This window comes from Equus caballus, chromosome 6 (genome assembly GCF_041296265.1).
Source record: "Equus caballus isolate H_3958 breed thoroughbred chromosome 6, TB-T2T, whole genome shotgun sequence".
Classification (NCBI taxonomy): Eukaryota; Metazoa; Chordata; class Mammalia; order Perissodactyla; family Equidae; genus Equus; species Equus caballus.
Window position 1 is genome coordinate 52,161,171 of NC_091689.1, and position 14,089 is coordinate 52,175,259.

Here is a 14,089-nt window from a genome sequence, read left to right on the forward strand (position 1 = left end):
TAATAGAACATGGAGACATTTCGGGCATTAATTACTGAATTTCAAGATATGCCTAAATGTGGCTCAGAAGTTAAGAATGACATGTATTAGGTATCAAAATGTATAAAAATACGTAAAATTAGGATATTAAAGGAAAGTATATGGAAGATGAGAGAGGGAGAACCATGCAAGATGGAAATGGACTAAATTCAAACTTGGAGTGGATGTCTGATGAGGAGACATAACTTGGGATTATATTACCTAATCAATGACAAGAAAATGGGTTGAATTTATTTAAATAATAGTTGCTTTCATTAAAAGTAAAACATATTTTTACCATAAATCTTACTATAACAAGGGTCCCCAAAATGCAAAATTTAGACAAACAATGCTAGGATGGGGGAAAACATGAAATAAAGGGGCACATATAATCATTGCCTGTCCAGTATTTTTAATAAAGAGGAAGCAAATTCACCAGTAAGTTTCCATGGAAAAGATGAGTGCAACAAATGGAGGAATTAACAGAATGGATTCATTGATAAGCAGAAAATTGTTAGAAGTTTACAGCTGGATGAATGCGGGGACTTGTAAGAAACTGCCATGAAAAAATAGAATTTGTAAAACCCAAAAAAGAAAGCAGTAGTAGTCATCTCTGTAATATAAATCAAAATGGAGTTCTCAAAAATATTTAAGATCTTATTATAGATGGAAATTCCAGATAGAAGTGGGTAATAGAGACTCAAGTATATAAAAGGATATAAATGTTCCTTGGAATTGCTTTTATAATGTAAGAGATTCTGTGGTAGATTGCTTACGTTGATCCCAATTGTGTAACTTTGTATACCCTCTCACCATAAGAAGAAGGATGTCTTCCATTCCTTGACTCTACGCTCAGCCATGTGACTTGTTTTGGTTAACTAGATGTTAGCAGATATTTTTCAAGCAGTGTCTTGAATCACTGGGGCTTAAATCTCTCCAGCTTGTATATTGGGCCTCATTCACTGTTATACATATTAAACTATCACCATGAGAAGGACATGTCCAGACTAGTGAAGTGGTCCAGGGAGAAGGATGAGAGGTGTGAGGATCCAAAGCGCCACATCAAGTCCAGCTTTAATCAACTAGCCTCCACTTGAACCTCAGACACATAATTGGCCATCTGAAAACAGCAGAGAGGTCTAGGAAAGTCCAGCCTAGTCATTGGTCTCCAGAGATACGTAAATATAAATGTTTATTGATGTCCATCACTGAGTTTTGTGTTTGTTAGACAGTGAAAGCTAACTGATACAAAAATTGGTATTAGAAGTGGGCCATAATGGCAACAAGAGCCAAACCTGTGGCATTGATTTTGAGAAAACTGATAGAGGAGGCTGTAAAAATGGTGGCACATGTGAGGCACTTGTGAAATATCTGAAATTCTGTTTTCAAGATAACTTGGAAGACAGAAAATGAATGAAATGAACTGTTGTATCTGGGTGAAGAGATCATGAGATAAAATGTTGACAGCATCAAATGATTGCATTTAGCCGTATATTATATGGTACTAAAAGAAATAGATAACCTCCAACGGAACTATCCAGTTTGCAAAGAGAATTTAGAGAAGACAGAGAGAGCTCAAGAATTGTGGGATTTGCTCAATCTTTTTTTTTTTTTTTTAAAAAACAGCCTACATTTTATTTCAAGCACCCAATAAACATCAGACCTCCAGCGCTCCCCCTCCCTCTGTGAACTCTGCTCACGCAGAAGTGGGTCTACTGGAAGGAAGTCGTGTCTGCTGAGGGTTCTGACGGTCAAGAGTCAAGACACAGCAGCCTCAAAGGTACAGTTTTGCATCTGACATCCTTAACACCAAGACATAGGACATTTTACTTTCAAAGTGAAGGGTGTGTGCTCCACCCTAGCTGTCAATCCAGAAGGAATGCATGTGGAAGGATCCACGTGGACTCGGCAACGTTCTTCTCATACATGATCTACTTCGAGTGAGATGAGAGTCTAACTACAAAACATGCCATTTTCAAAGCACTGGGTATTATTTGAAGTGTGTGAGGATGAAAAGTAGAACTCTACAACTTATCTTAAAAGAAAGAGCAAGTTCCGGGAGTTTTTATTGTCTAACAGAATGCACAAATCCAGGCAGAGAAGTCCCCAAGGAATGATGGGCATGTTTCCCTGTTGTCTGCCCTATGGTCCTTCATCTCCTAAGCACTAATTATATTTCCTTTTAAAGATAGGAGACATTTACTTTGCTCATAAATTTAATCCAAGTGTGAATAAATAAATGTATTATCTCTTAACACCCCCTTCCATGTTCCTTTAAATAGAAAAATGTGCTAAATGTCTCTTCCTAGCCTGTTGGGCCACAGCTGTCCCACCTATGGTTTTAAAAACAGACTGTAAGTTGATGTTCTGAGATCCTTCTTGAACTGCAGCTCACTCTGTTGAGGAAATCCTGGGAAGGAAGTCCTATTGATATTGTCGGTAGTCTCCAAAAGGTGAGGACGGTAACCGGGCTGAAGGCAACTGGGAGCGGTCTTCAGCAAACTGAGGACCGTTGGGAAATTGTGCAGAGGCAAATCTCGTCAACAAGATACCAGCTCCTTCAATTAAAGCTAGGAGAATGCCACCCATCGCGGCTGACCCGACCATGGCCACTGGTCCATTTCTCGTGGCCAGGATGGCTCCTGTTAAGGCACCACCTGTGATGGAGTTCTAGGGGTCCTCCTTCCCTCTGACCTGAACCATACTGCAGTCGATCGTGGAAAACAGACCTCCCCAAACTGCAAAGCTACCTCCCAGCTGGGGAGCTCTGGTTTTAATAGCTGTCAAACTCCCGCGCAGTCTGTGGTTCACTCCCACCGGAGAATTGCGAAAGCCTTTGATTGCTTGAAAGATACAACCACCTATGGTGTCCATCGTAAAGACCCCACCACAGTCATCCACAATTCGCCCGGGGCACGGTTCCCGAGTGTACTCCTCCATCTTGGCTCCGGTGGCGCAAAGAGTGCTGGGAAGGCAGGATTTGCTCAATCTTAAGAGGGTTTTCCAACAGCAACCTGATGTACTAAAATGGCATGATTAATCTATACAGAGAGGAATAAGTCCTGACAAAAAGTATGGATATGGCTTTTCACTCACGGAATATATTATAATCAAATACATATAAAATGCAAAATATTTTTGAGTCGGCTCTATTGTAAAATTGCTGCCAGCCAGGACTGAGACTGTTTAAATGTAAAAAGGTATCTGGGCCCCACCCTTCTACATCAAGAAGCAGCCTGAAACATTACTCACAGGGCATATTTTCCACTACGCTCTTAAGAACTATTCAAAAATAGTGATAGGGAAAGAAGAACATCCCAGAGGGCAAAGCCAACAGCTATAGAGAACAATGGACTGGAAAGCGCAACAGAGGCCTAATCAAGAAACAGGCTCTATCGCAACAGAGAGGGGCATGAAAATATTTTCCACATGTGAGTTCAGAATTTCTATGAGCCAGAATTGCTGTAGGTTCCCTCTTCTTCCCCTCTTTCAATGGGACTGTTTGTTATGGTTATCCTGTCCTGTTTCATCCCTGTGTACTACATATTTGACATGTAGATAACTTGTCTTTTTAATTCCTTGTTTTCCAGATGCAAAGGAGCCATAACCAAACAATATGTAGATTAAAAAATCCTGGAATTCAAGCTTAATGCTGTAATTGAATGAGACTTTTGGGGATGCTCAAATGGAACGAGTGTTTGTATATGGGAGAAAAATTAGTAACTGTAGCCAAGAGGGAGGACTGGGGTAGTCCTGTAATTCTTTTTCCTGCAATTCCTCAAATGTCCTACAATTCTTTAATCCCCACTGTATCTATACCTTTTCACCTGCAATATTACTGTATCCTCCATGATGTCCAGGTGAATTCCTTGTCCCTTTACTCTGAACTCAATCGTGTAAACTAGCATTGAAAAATGAAGAATTGTTAGACTTGACATGGTTTCAATCCTGAGGCTAGCCCAGTGTTGCTTCTCTACAATCACCATGAGAACTTGCCCAGGCTAGTGCACTGCTCCCAAGAGGAGAATCAGAGACTCACGGAGTGAAGATGCTCCAGAAAGATGGAGCCTAAACTGCTAATCAGCCAAACCATAACTGGCTCCCAGATACACAGCCAAGCCTATTTAAAATCATCAGAGGCATCCAATACAATCCAGCCTAGAAAAATGAATGGTGCAAACATGAGAGAAATAAATACCTACTTAATTTAACAGTGAAGTTTTTGAGTGGTTTGTTTTGCCGCAAATGCAAACTAATACAAGTACCCTGCTAACCTAAATGTATAGAAAACATGTTCACCCTTTACCTTTGGTGTACCGGCAGTTCAGGAGCCAGAGGAAAAATAGATGCAGTATGTCAAACTTTTGTCATGGGAGGTGAATAATTAAGGTTGGAAGAATGCTTTTGTAAAATTCTGAGAGCTGCTCATACCATCAGCTCGAATTTCTGCATATTGCAACTAAAATAAGAAAGTTCCCACTTTAATTCTTAGACTTGAGTACTATATAGACTGTGAATTTTCCCCCTAGCTATATAATGAACTCCATAATGATTGAATTTTATGGGAAGTTTCTCCTAACTGAGAGTTTTTATTAAAAATTATAATGCACACTTAGAAATAGCCTGAACAAAAATGTGAAGTGCAGTTATTTATCACAAAGGCAACACCCATGTAAGCACTATGCGGGTCAAGAAATGGTGCATTGCCAACAGCACAGGTCACCTTCATGCCACTTTCCAATCACTACACCTGTCTCCACTTCTCCTGAGTGGCCAATATCCATACTTTGTCATGATCATTTCTTTGATTGGCTTTATGCTTTACCACCCAAATGTGTAACTCTAAACTCTGTAGCTTTGTTTTGCATGCTGTTTTAAATTGCATAAATAAAACCCTTAATACGTTATGTTTTCTGACTTCTTTTTTATTGAACATTATGTTTCACAAATTTATCCACATTGTTGCATGTACATTTAGTTCATTCTTTTTCATTTCTCTGTGTTTGTTCATTGAATGAGTTTACTAAAATATTCATTCATTCTAAGCTGACAGATGTTTGGGCTGTTTCTCTGTTTTTGTCTTCATTAGATTTTTGTTATTGAGGTATAATGTGACATATAACGTTATATTGCTTTCTGGTATATAACATAATGATTCGATATTTGTATATATTGCTAATGACAACCACAATATGTCTAGTTAACACTCATTAAGCGGGCATTTCTTTTCTGAACTATTTTAAATAATGCTACTATGAGCATTCTTTTACATACTATTTGATGCCCTGGTCTTGCTATATAAACAGGAGTAGAATAGCAGGGTTCTTGAATATGGTACGCTGACTCTTGTCACAGAAAATGAAAAGTTCAAAGTACAATTCAACTAAATTTACCCTTTTCACATTCACCCTCAGTCTCTATGTTGTTATTCTCATATATTTTATTCATTCTGTATTTTAACCCCTTAAAACATGATTGTTTTAGACAGTCAACATGCATTTACGTTTACACATGTATTTTCCATGTACATTAACTTACAGTCATTCTTGCATCTTAAACTTCATATTTGGAATAATATTTATTCTATCTGAAAAATATCTTTTTGAATTTCTGTTTATGAAAAGTCTGCTCTTCTTTTGAAACACCTTGAAGATATTATTCCATGCAGTTCTAGCTTCCATTTTTGGTCGAAATCAGTTATTTTCAAACACCTGATCCTTTTAATATAATTTGCAATTTTTTCTCTGGCTATTTATGATATTTTTTTTCCTGGACTTTGGTTTCCTGTAATGTTTATATGTTAAATTGTTTTAGTTATCTTGTCTGAGGTTTGATGATTTCGTCAATCAATGGACTGATACATTTTTATGGAAATCAGTAATTTTGCTTCCACCCCATTATCTCTTCTATCTTCCAGAACTCCAGAAGTATTTTGGACTTTTTGACTGTAACCTTCACGTCTTTCACCCTCTAGCCTCTTTTCCATCTCTTTGTCTTTTTATGTTTCACTCTGGGTGGTTATTTTTCAATTCACTAATTCTCTCCACTGTGTCTAATTGGTTATTAAATCTGTCTACTGAACATTCATTTTCTCAGTCTTGTTTAAACGATAGGAACAATCTTATGTTCCTCTATAAGTCATCTTCTAAGGGGAAATGGAATAAAATGCTCTTAATACCAAGCTCTGAAAGAAAACTTTTTTATTTTTTGTGGTGTTTACAAGTACACTTGTTAGTAGTGTTAAAAATAACAAGTATTATTTTGAGTACTGTTAGTAATGTAACAATTCCCTTCTTTGCCAAATTTTTCTTGCAGAATAGAATAAAATCCCAACCAAGCTGGGAAGGAACTGGCAATGATTGTAATGTAAGTATTTTTTCTTGGATGGCAGCTTGTCTGTTGCAGGCTCATCACCACAGGCTCTCATTCCAGGAAAAGTCAAGGAGTAAAACTTGGTTTCCAAATGCCATTCAATATTGCTTCCACCCCGTTTTCTCTCCTCTAACTTCCAGAACCCCAGAAGTATGTTAGACTTTCTGAATGTAACCTTCATGTCTCTCACCCTCTAGCCTATTTTCCAACTCTTTGTCTTTCTATGTTTTGTTCTGAGTACTTAATTTCAATTCACTAATTCTTTCTCCACTGTGTCTAATTTGTTATTAAATATGTCTATTGAATTCTTAATCTTGACTACTCATTTTCTCAGTCTTATTGTTTCAGTGTTAGGAGCAATCTTTTGTCCTTCTTCCATAAGTCATTTTCTATGGGGAAATGGAATAAAATATTCATACCAAGCTCTGAAAGGAAACATTTTTATTTTTAGTAGTGTTAACAAGAAAATGCTAACAATTCTCTACTTTGCTAAACCTTTCTCAAGGAATAGAATAAAATTATAGTCTAGTCATCCTCCACTAAGTTGAAAGGAACTGGCAGTGAATGTAATGTAAGTAGTTCTTACATGGCAGCTTTTCTGTTGCAGGCTCATCACTATAGGCTCTTACTCCAGGGAAAGTCAAGGAGTAGAACTTGATCTTCAAATGCCATTCAAATAAGCAAATTAGAACACATCAAGCACAGTGACAGTATCTTACTTCATGGCTTAATTTTTCTGTAATCCTTTTACTCTGCTTCTATCATCACAAATGGGGCTCTGTGCCTTAGAATTTCGTCATTACCTAGGATGATAGACAAGATACAGAGGCTTACTCCTATTTGGTCCACTGACTCCTAAAGCTCTCTCTTTAGAAATAAAAGCACGTTCATAAAGTGATTTATTTACTTTATGTTTTTTATTAAAGGCATTTTATTTACACTTAAGACTAAACACTTTTTCTAGTTATCTCCTGATTAGTTTGCAATCATCTATATATAATTTGCTCAAGTAATACACTTATTTTTTCTTTTGAGGAAGATTATCCCTGAGCTAACATCTGCCACCAAATCTCCTCTTTTTGCTGAGGGAGACTTGCCCTGAGCTAATATCTGTGCCCATCTTCCTCTATTTTATGTGGGGCGCCTGCCACAGCATGGCTTGACAAGCAGCACATAAGTCCACACCCGGGATTCGAAGTGAACCCTGGGCCGATGGAGCAGAACGTGTGAACTTAACCACTACGCCACCAGGCCAGCCCCTCACATAATACATTTCAAAGTAAAACAAATTCAGTTTCTAAATGTATTCAGCTTGACTTGAACTTTGCTGTTTACTAAGGTAAGTTACTTATAATGATAATCTTTAGGAAATTACTTAGACATTGTCCAAATTATATATATATATAAACATCTCAAATACATATCACTAAATGAGATACATCATGATCATGATGATGGCAGCTAAATGGGAAAACTCTAAATGATTGATGTGACTTTGTCTAGTTTTCTAATTGACAAAGTTCACTGAGATAGAACACTACCAATCTTCCCCATGGCCTTATGATACTCATACCATTCTTACCATCGGGGCTTAGCCTAGAAGAACACCTTCACTTCATACCTCATCAAAAATAATTTAAAATCAACATATTCGTAATGATTTACATGCTATATTTTTCTCCACTACATTCTAAAAAGCACGGCAAAAGTTAGCTCAAACACACAGTACTTTGCTTTTATTGCATTTTCATATGGACATGTACTTATATCCTCTATAAAATAGTACAGTAAATCATCTTTCTTTTATATTTTAATGACATCAATAGCAAGCAAAGTTCTCTCATCTGCTTATTTGCATTCCCAGCTAGCGTGACTAAATCTGGGTTATTTTATTACAGCAGTCAAAGTAGCATTACATATACATAAACATATCCAAACATCACAGTGAATATGTATCATGCTTTAACAAACGTACCTATTTATATGTATGTCTTTTTTTCTCTAACAAAGAACTAAAAAAATGTACAGTAATAAAATATATGCCTCAACACATGTATGCTCATGCCTAGTCACACACACACATCAATACTTAGTGTGTGATTATGATTATAAACTTCGGATGGTGGCAAGAAGAGTGTTGTTATTCAATTTAAAGATCAACTTAATTGTCATGGGTATTTGATATCTATGCTTTAATTCATCAGAAATTTTCTAATCTACTTTTTCTAATCTACCTTTTCTAATCTACCTCTATGCTTTAATTCACTGGAAGTTTTCTCATCTACCACTTTAAAATATGATCTGTAAATAATTAAATTGGAAATTAGGACAAAATGTGGGTAGAAAAATCTAGATATTAAAATTTGAAGTTTCAAATTAAGATTAGCACTAAGAATGTGGATTTATAATTTCTGCTTATATCTTCCTTTTCTTCATTAAAGTAACTTTTTTTAAATTTTAACCTGGATTTCACACCCCCATAATCCTGTATTGCTCTTTAGTCAGCCAGAATTCAAATTACAGTGGTATCTATGAGAAGATGTTGCTCCAGCTTAATTGTATTCACTAACTTACTTCATTTTTTTCTGCTTTCTAAACATTTTCATTATTTTGAAATCTAACACACATATAGGACATAAGAAAACATAAATGCAAAGTAAGATGAAAAATTATAACATTAATACCTATATTACATTTTAGTCAAAATACAGAATTTTCCCAGCTATCCAGACATTCCGCATATACACCTTCGTATTGATGCCATTTCCCTTCCCTTTCCTCCCTCGCTACTATCGCAATTGTTACAATAATCATTAATTCGTTTCACTTAGTTTTGCCACAAATATATAAATTTTAAAAAGTATATAGTCCACCTAATTTTTAAGTTTATGTAACTGGGATTAAAGTGACTTTTTTGTTTATTTCTTGATACTTCCTTTTAATATTCTGTATGCATTATCTATGTAGCTCTAATTTGTTGATCTTCTTTGTTAGACAGATCCTGTTGTAAACAAGAGCTCTAATTTATTCATTTGCATTGCTGTATAGTATTCTCCTATATCAATATTCTATTATACACTTTTTGGGGGTGGGGTGAGGAAGATTGGCCCATTGGCCCTGAGCTAAGGTCTGTTGCCCATCTTCCTATTTTTGCTTGAGGAAGATTGTCACTGAGCTAACATATGTGCCAATCTTTCTCTATTTTGTGTGTGGGACACCACCACAGCAAGGCTTGATGAGTGGTGTGCAAGTCCATGCCTGGGATCCAAACCTGCAAACCCCGGGCCACCGAAGCAGAGTGCATGAATTTAACCACTACACTACTGGGCTGGCCCCTGTTATGCCCATTTATCAGTGAGAGAAATTTGTGTGGCACCTCAATTCTAGTTATTAAGAACAACAGCAATATGCACATTCCTATATATGAATCCTGTTGCAAATGTACCAAAGATTTTCTAAGGAATAAAAGTAGGAGTACAATTACTGGGTGTTAGGATATGCATCTTCACTTTAATCAGATATGCCATACTGTTGGCCAAAGTAGCTGTACCAATATTTAATCCTAGAATTAGTATATGAAAATTCCCATTGCTTCATACTGTTTCCAAAATTCATAATATCAGCCTAATTTTTACACTTTTATATTCATGTGAAATATTATTACAATTAATATTTTATAATCCTTTTCCTATTCTAACTTCGAGTTTATCTTTAGTTTTAAAACATTATGTTACTCTTCTTCCTCTCTATAACTGATTTCATATACATTTCTTCATATTGCATTGTATATTACATAAATATTTATTAATAGTTCATTGTATATTTTTATAGTCTTTCATCTTAGTCTCAAATACTCTGTTGCTACCAGAAAGTGTTATTATAGCAGAGATATTTCATCTACTTGAAGTAAAATCACTTGGAGAAAATACAATTAGTTAACAGCAGTTGTTAAGGGAAATTTCTGTGCTGTTTAACAACACCTTAAAGAACCCAATGAAAGAAATATTGAAATTGAAAATGAAGATACAAGGTCTTCTATTAAGGTATTTTCCCATAGAATATAGGATGTCCTTTTAAATTCTGCCTATGAAGCTAAAAGTTTTGCTTTTCTCAAGAGAGAATTTAAGATGCTACAGTAATCTCTAGTGATCTATCTTAGCTTGCTGTTTCCTAAATTATAATAAATGAGTGGCCTGAGGGAAAGATGGTGGAAAACACCACAACAACATCATAACCTGAAACCTTTGTACCTTAAGGAAGATCTAACTTGCTATTAGAGTGGAAATAAAGTAAATGATGAAGAGGAGGAAGAAGGTTGTCACCATCTTCATGACCCTTTAAGAGCCTTTGTGCTGGAGTCCCTCATGCCCTTCAGGTTGAGCTACAAATTCCTGGTGTGTATCACCAAAGACAGAAATAAAAGGAGCAAAAAGGTCAGGGACAGAAGAAAGGGGATAACATAGGTCAACTAAGAAGAAGGCTTTTAAGATAGAACATTTTATTTACGTGTAAATGCAAAGTCATGTTTCTTTCATGTACTCCATACGTATTCATCCACAACTCAATAAGAGCATCCTGCATTAAGAGACTAGCAGGAGATAAGAAGAAAGACCTCAGGAAAAGTACAAGACCCACTCTGTTCACTCTCCACTTCAGCCAGATGAACAAGAAGTGGGAGAAACCGGCAATCTTAAGGAAGCAGAAAATGCTTAGGCAGGTGGCAAGCAAGTGATTAGTTAGTGCCCAAAGAATAGTAATCGCTTTTGCTAATTTACTAGTGGCATTCAGATGTGGAAATAGCCCTACATTAAATGAACCAAATAGTGTTATCCACAGTTGAATGATTCTGGCCATACCAAGCTGGTAAGGATGAAATCAGCTGATGAGATTTTCCCATTCTTGACCCATTCGATGCAGTTTACCAGTCCAATGAACCCATTTCCCAGCATTCGTAAGATGAGTTCTCCTGTTGCCATGACCAGAAAGGAGACCTTAATTCCAACTGACATTTCTATGAAAATATTTCTAATGTTGTAAGTCTCTGACAGCATTATAGTTAAACAGTTGCATAATGACATACACTTATGTTGCTTTTTATAAATGTTCTCATCGTAATTCCAGACAGTACAGCCAAAATTTTCCTATGTAATATAGTTACAGAGATCTTCATGAAAGAATAGTTCAGTCTATTTATAATGTAATTCCAGTGATAAAGACCAAACAGTTCTGTGAAGAGACACAAAGGTTCATGAATACCTTTCTTATTACTTACAGCTACAACATAATTTCCAGAGTTAGCTTCAGCTAATGATGTCCACTTATCCTTGGCAACATCTGCAAATTTCCATTTGTGCTAAAGACTAGAAGGATAAAGGCAGGTATGTAAACATGCAAATATAAGAGAGATTATTCTCCACAAATTTATACTTTATCTCTTGTAGACCATATTCAAAGGCAAATATTTTAGATTTTGAATAGTAATTTTTAGAATAAAATTAATTTAAAATCAATTGCATAATTAATTAAAATTAATATTAAATTTTAATAATTTGGCCATTATTTGTTACTCATCAATGACATCTTTCTACTTATCATGTATTTTGGTTGATTCAAGATTATTTATAAAAGTAATTTAATGCAATTATTTCTAGTTCAAAGAACACATCCAAGTACAGAACAAATAACTATAAATAATTAGTACTTAATATTGTAGGAACTAAATCAGATGTTATAAGTAATATATACTGGGAATATACATGAAGAAGCTACCAACACTACAGTGGAAAATCAAATACAGCTTTATGAAGATAGGACCATTTAGCATGAACTTAAATTGTTTAGAATTTATGAAGAAATAGACAAAAGAACTGATACTGAAGACTGATGTAGGGACATCTACAAATTATTAAAGTGACATAAACAAGCTACACCATGCTTCTAAAAGGAGAAACTTCTTTTGTTTTATAGTAACTTATTGGCTACTTCAATTGGATTATTACAAAGTGCCCTCCATCTTCCATGTCCCAAATTCCATGTTCTCCTCATCTTCCTGGGCTATAGAGACACTATATTTCCCACCTCACTTACACAAGGTTGTGGCAACGTGACTGAAATCTGAACAATGTCATGTGAGTGAAAATTATGTGCACAATTTACAGGCTGGTACCAAAAACTCTCCGTATGCACATTCTTATATATCCCTTTCTCCTCCTGGCTGTCTGGAATGGAGATGACTCCAAGCAATCTTGGAAGCCACATGTTAAAGATGGCATACTTTAGATCAGCCTGATTCCCTGGATAACTGTATAGACAAGGCCCCCCCAGTACAGCAGTACTGCTAAAAGAGCAGTATTAAGGGAATTTTGTGTTTGAGTCACTCTATATTTTGAAGCCTATTGGTGACAGCATTTTCTCTACTGGTCTAATGCAGAAATTGGAACTGACAGTGTGTGGATTTGTTTAGAGGCATTTGAATGGTGAAGAAACCGAACCAGGAAATTCATGCAACCTCTAGATTTTGTGAGGGGTCTCATTTTCATTGGTTTTCCAATCCTAATATGGTTTAGTCCTCCATTTATTTATTCATTAGAATATCACTTGGACCAACTATTCCATGCGCTGGCTTTTATGTCCTGGGGAGTCAGCGGAAAACAAGATAGACAAGATCCTTGCATTATATTCCTTATAATCTACTGGGGCAGACAGGTGACTAAAAACAAACGAATAAATCAGATGTGGAAATGATTTATTTTAAGATTTAGATAATGTTAAAATTTCATAATACTGAGAAGTAATGCATATATGCATGTAAATTCAGTTTTTAAACAAGGTTATCCATTTCTTTCTTATAATACAATTTGCTATAAAAAATATGTTAAAATGCGTTCTATTGCATCATTTTCCACAATATTATAAAAGAACAGATCTTGAAGATATTCCCTCTAATTATTTCACAGACATCATACATACCATTTTAATAGATGCAGACAGGTCATTGAATTTTGCACCATAATTTGTTATTATTCTTATTGTGAATATATTTTTAAGATAGGGAAGATTTGAGTGTTCTTATCTGAAGTTTAAAAAGAATTTTTAGGTAGTATGATGGAGAAGGTGATTGGTAATTCAGAGGCCAAAAAGTGGTTTAGAAGAAAACTGAACAATTTGACATCAGAACTCTACTTCGAAAAAAGCCTTCTTAATTCAAAACACATAAGAAATAACTTTCCTGTGTATGAAAACATAGAAGCATTGAAAATAAGTCATAATAACTCTCTTTCTTCTTCATCCCGATTGTGCAACCTGATTTTTTTCTGTTTTTCACCTACTTGTATTAAATGCAATATACCTCAGTACTGTTTATTGCACACATATATAAAATTTATTCTAAATATGTTTACCACGCTTGAATTTTATTGTGTGCATCTTTTCCTAACAACAGTTCTGATTGCTCTCTATTAGCCATGATGTAACAATTTGTGGTGGAATAATTTCTAGCCAAAGATACATGCTCAATGTGTTATGTAGAAGTGAATATCATTACCATCCAAAAGATGGGAGGTTAAACAATAAAATCTACCCACATTGTGATACATAAGCTTGATCCTAATTACAATAGAAAATAGCAATGATTTTTCTGAGATAAGCTGCCAATTCTTAAAGATGCATAAATATAGATCAGAAATTCTTCCATTGGAAG

At 35.5% G+C, this 14,089-nt stretch overlaps 1 pseudogene; it reads right to left on the bottom strand.

The window, feature by feature from the left end:
* Positions 1-1,823: 1,823 nt before the first annotated feature.
* LOC100063301 (mitochondrial import inner membrane translocase subunit Tim17-A pseudogene) lies at positions 1,824-2,963 on the bottom strand (annotated as a pseudogene).
* Positions 2,964-14,089: the final 11,126 nt, after the last annotated feature.